Genomic DNA, 6,029 nt, shown 5'->3' with positions numbered 1-6,029 from the left:
GAATATTACTATATTTCTAACACATAATCTTCAGGTCACAATACAATAATCAATAATCTTATTGTTGTAATAAAGCTCATCTAACCTATTTTGTTCCTTAGTGAAGGATAGTAAAAGGGATATCCCATCTCAAAGACTTCAAAATGGGGTTTTGCCTTTTTTTTTTTTTTTTTTCTTCATCCAATTCCCATTATAGCTTAAGGTACGGGCTCTTTTTTCATTTCTCATCATGTGCTTAGTTTTTTTACAAAAAAAAAAAAGAAAAGAAAAGATTAGGATGCTTGCAGTGCATAGAAAAATCAAAATAATTAAGACGGACTTGCCATAAAAATAATAATAATAATAATTAAATAAAACTAAGGCAAGATTCATAGTCTAACTAAATCCAAGAAACAAACCTTTAGATAATTCAAAAAGCTCTAATTTCTTAGAGATAATAATGATGCAATATTTTCTTAATAAAGCATTCATCGAGCCACTCGAGATCCAAAAAAAGAGAAACTATATCCTATACCGTATACATTATGCCAATCAACTTGTCTCATTTTTATGGCCAAGTAGCAATGATCGTATGGGTATCAACGGCCGATCGAGTTTGACCATATCATGAATAGAGGTCCGAGCTCTACTAGTAACGGACGCTGGGTGTGATAGCCCAGCCAGCCCAAACAAACAAAAAAAAAAAAAATGATGAAGACTCCCGCAGGGAGTCTTCTTCTCCCGACCGGCTCCTAATCGGAGTCGGAAACCTCACCGGAGAGGAGTCAAACTCCTCTCCTTTGGTTCTATTTAAAGGGGAGACCCTTCTCCCTTCTTCCTACCAAAGAATCTCGGGACAAAACGGCGGCAATCGTCGGAAATTTTCTCACGGAGACCCGTCCGTGTGCCATCCAATTTCTCGTCGGAAAAGCCTCGCTGGCATCGGAGGTAAGCTTCCTCCCCTTCCTCTCTCCTCCCCCTTCCTTCCCGTGTCGATGTGCACGCTCGTCGGTGACCGAAGTCGCCGGATTTTGTTGCGGAAGAATCTTCTTTTTTGCCGTTTTTCCGTCGCCGGTGGTCACCGTCGACCACCGGTTTGGCCTCCTCTTGCCGCGGATCGTCTCTCCTCTTGCCGACGGCCGCCCCACGCCGGCTACACCGCCGGCCGGCCACCCAACGAGGGGACCTCAAGGTCCCCTGTTTCAGCCCAAAACAAGTCCACGGGAAGAAGAAAAGAAAAAGAAGAAGAAGAAGAAGGAAAAGAAAAAGAAAAAGAAAAGAAGAAGAAGGAAAAGAAAAGAAAAAGAAGAAAAAGAAAAGAAAAAGGAAAAGAAAAAAGAAAGAAAGAAAAAAAATAATATGATAATAATATAATAATAATAAATAGAATTTTCTCCTCTCTCTTCCGTGAAGAAAAAGAAAAAAAAAAGAGAGAGAGAAAAGAAAAGAAAAGAAAAATTATTAAATTAATTAATAAATAATGACATAAATAATAAAATATGAGAAAGAGAGTTTCTCTCTCTTTCCTCTCTCTCTTCAGCCTGAACTAGTATTTTCTCTCTCTAGAATTGGACTTTCTCTCTCTAAAATCCTCTCTCTAGATTATTTCTCTCTCCTAAGATTTTTAATTTTGAGAAGAATGATGATGAATTTAAATGATTCTCGTAATGAATTTTTGATCTGTGATCGTCGGACGATACACCGACATCCACTTTGATCAGATCAGGTATTTTTAGATTTTATTTCTCATGATCTTATTGAATTATCCACATGATAATTTTAGCATGATTTGATCTGATCGATCAGAATTTGTTGAATCATATTGTCTGAAGAATTCAAGATGAGTTTTCTCTCTCTAGAATTTTCTCTCTCTAAAATATTCTCTCTCTTGATTGATTCTCTCTAAAAAAAAGTTAGTGAATGAAGAAATTTCTTTTAATAAGTCTGATCTGATTTTAATGAAGAACCCTGATCTATGATTGTCAGACAGCGTACTGGCACCCACCTTAATCAGACCATGAATCTTTAGATTTGATCATCCATGATCCCGATCTAGTCATGACTTGATTTGATCATGTTGATTTCACCAATTGAGATATTGGACCAATCGTAATGTTGGATTGTGTCACCTGATCAGTTCGAATTATACCTCATGAATTCTCTCTCCTCTGATTTTCTCTCTCTACTTGATTTTATAAAATCGATGAAGAAACCTCAGTCCTATCACTTCGAATCCGATTTGATCTGATAGTCAAATTTTGGATCGTTTAGGTCCTAATTAGATTTTGATTAGATGAAATTAGATGATCGGACCCAATCTAAACCGTTGAAATATGGTATTCATATTCTTTCTAATTATTGAAATTGATTCTGTATAGGATTGTGGATGTTTGATCATGGGATATCGCGATATGATCTATGAATAGAATTTTTGGAAGAAAATTTATAGAATTATGTGGATTTATTGGAATGCGTTCGAGGTAAGTAATGTTTCACTTTTTCTAGATTTATCGGCAAATTATAATGTATTCTTTTGACATGATTTGTGAAACGATGCATGAATTAGATGAATGGTATTTTGTTATGAAAATATCTTATTTGAAATATTATGATGAAGCATGATTGAATATATTGATTTCATGATGCATTATATTGATTGATTTCGATACTACATGATTATATATTTTATTATCGAAATTAGAATATGAAACATGATTTATGAAGAATTATGATATAAGAAACAATAAGAATTGACAATCTGACTATGTAAAGGACCCTGCCAATGGGGGCATGTACGTTGGCAACTGATTGTCCTGAGGGTTTATGTCGCCAGCGAGACCAGCGACATGTCGCCAGAGAGACCAGTGACAAACCGCCAGCGAGACCAGCGGTTCCAAAGGACATGGCTGCCAGATGATTCGCAGCCTACCGCAAGCAGATACGCGGTATTATGATCCTGCCACAGGAAAAATATGGTCATAGCTCATGGTTGACGAAAAGAAATTGAAGAACAAAAGAAATTAAAATTTTGAAAGAAACTTGAATTTTCGAAAAAGAAATGAATTTGGCATGAATTATGTTGCATAATTGAAATTGATTTCGAATTGATGAACTCTATATGCTTATTTTTTATAAATGATGATTTACTTAAATGCCTGATGAAATCTGTTGAAAAGTGATCATTGCTTACTGGGCTGTCTAGCTCATTACCTCCTATTTTACTGTTTTTACAGATGTTGAAGAATTAAGATGATACAAGATATAAATGGAAGAGTGATCAGAAGCAGAATCTTCATACTTTTATTTTAGGTTGAAAGGCTTATTGAATTTGATGCAAAGCCTTTGAATCATTGTTGAATTTATTGAGATATTAAAGAAAAAGTTTAGGTCGTTATATTTTAGATTTAAATTGTTGATTAATTATTTCGCTATTGTTTTAGGATAGTATGATAAGATGCCTTGCATGCTTATGGAAAGAGTTTTCTATGAGTATGCGACGGTTGCCATGACCCTCGATTCAAAATCTCGGGTCGGGGGCGTGACAATTAAAGTGGTATCAGAGCATAAGTGGATGAATTATGAAACATAGAATCAGATATAGAATGGGTGTAAGTGGATAGACACCAGGGACATTATAGTGTAGATCTTTGATGATTGTAGTGGGAGAAATATTTATAAATTTTGATTAAACATTGAGATTATGTATGAAAAGATCACAATAGATTATAACATATAGAATTTGAAATATGATGGATGATTTATTGATCATGATATGATTAGTTAGATCTTGATCGAAAGTAATCACAAAAGGATTGATATAAAATTTTATTGTGCATTATGGTTATTAATTTGATCATTGGTTATTCAAGTGAATTGTAAGTTCAAATTCGATGTGAGAATAATATTATGATATTACTTTTAGTTGAGAGATTGACTATTATTGGCAAAATAAATATTTGATAATAAAATATTATTCCAGAATGGGCTAAGAAAAATCTTTTATGATACTTGATTGGAATATTTATCGAAATTGAATTTGGTATGTGGATTATATATAAAGTGGCATATTATGATGAATACATATTTGAGGATATTGCAAAGAAACCTATGTCTTATTGATGAAATTGATTTTGAGATTATAGGATATTCATCATACTGGAAGCTTTAATCATCATCCTTAGATCTAAATAATGGATCTTATTATGTCTTTTGGAGACTACATGATGTGTATGAAATTTTAATTTAAAGACTTCATATCTAAGTTGATCAAGAGATTTTTTGATATTATTGTTGAGGTTGTTAATAAAAAATTGATATCTTCAGATTAAGATAAAAGATCTGATTTATATTTATTTCAGACTAAGGGATCCATGTGAATTTTATAATTTAGAAATTTTGGATTTAGGAATTGATATGGAGTTCCTTTGCTTTTGTTAACGAGGTCCTTAATTGAATCTACTATTAAATGGAGATTTGATTTTTGAAGCTTGTATGATTGTTATGAAAGGATATTTGATAGATATTGAAGATTCTGATGATAGAAATTTTAGAAAAAAAAATAACAATAATAATGATTTAAAATTCATATATATTCAGATTATGTCCAAATTTGATGAAGCATCGAAGAATTTTCTCGTTGATTTGACTTATAAAGATTTTTGGTTTGAAAATTATCGAATTGAATTGATATGAGAATTGAGATTTGATTCATATTGATTATAGTAAATCTATATGATGGTTTAAATATGATATTGGACTCAAGGGTTAATCAAGATTATTGTACACCAGTAAAGGTATGAATGAGAATCGAAAGTTAATCTTTAATTTCAATTGAAATTTAAAATTTTTAGATAAAAAAATAATTTGATCAAACTTTTTTTGGTGAACCTAAGAAATTTTGATTGTTAGATCAGAGTGCGCAGCGGAAGCATGGTAATCTGGATTACTTTGAATAAGTCAAGAATGTTGATTCTTTGAGTCAAAGAATTATGATAAATGATATGGTTTGATACAAGAAATTTATTGATATTAGAAAGAATAATATTTTAAAATTTTGAATTATTTTAGATATCCTAATGTGATTTTTAAAAGTAGAGCTTCCATCTACTATGCTACAAAAATAATTAGCATCCTAATTTTAGGATGAGTGGACCTTTGATTTTTGATTTTAGATTTAGAATATTTAGAGATAAATTTTTTCTATCTTAGAATTAAATTTTATAATTCTCTATTTATTAGAAAAAAATTTGAGATTATTTATCGAATGATGATTTTGATCTTAGATTAGTATACTCAAATAATTATCTCCAGGGTATAATGAAATTTGAAGTTAGAACTCTTTTGATTATTATTATTTCTCAGACTGAATGAAAAAGATTGAGGTTATCTATTGATATTGATGATTGTTCTACAAAAGATAGATTGGAGTTATTCATAATTTGATAATGAATCGATTAATTAAGAGTTGTTAATGTTTAAATAAAGAAAATTGATATACTTACTTAGAATAGAGACATTGATTTTGATTATAAGAAAAATATAGTTTTGATTTAAATCAATTTTTGAGTTACTGATTTTTATTATAGAATGACTTAATGATAAAATTTACTTCAAGAATTAGAATATTTAAGAGTTTGAGTAAGAAAATTTCGATGACTAGAAATAGTGATATTGATTCAATCAACAATGGTGATATTGATCTTTATGAAATGACTTAATGATGAAGTTGCATCAAGAAATAAAATATCAAAAGTTCGAGAAAGAGATTGAAATCTTCAACTTTTGAAAGTACGAATAAGAAAAAATATTTTAAAATTTTGATTGATTGAGATGTCATCATATGATTCATAGAAGTATATTTTTCTATCTTATGATGGGTTAAAATTAAGGGTGGTTAATATTTTGAAATAAATAAATAAATGAATGAATGATGATGAATGAAGCTCTTATGCAAGAATAGAGACATTGACCTTTTTCTATTCACAAGAGATAGATTTGATTTTAATTTGAGTCATGAGATATTGAATATTAATTTTTATAGAAAATAAGAT

The sequence above is a fragment of the Elaeis guineensis genome, chromosome 12 (genome assembly GCF_000442705.2).
Source record: "Elaeis guineensis isolate ETL-2024a chromosome 12, EG11, whole genome shotgun sequence".
Classification (NCBI taxonomy): Eukaryota; Viridiplantae; Streptophyta; class Magnoliopsida; order Arecales; family Arecaceae; genus Elaeis; species Elaeis guineensis.
This window is presented reverse-complemented; position numbering follows the sequence as displayed.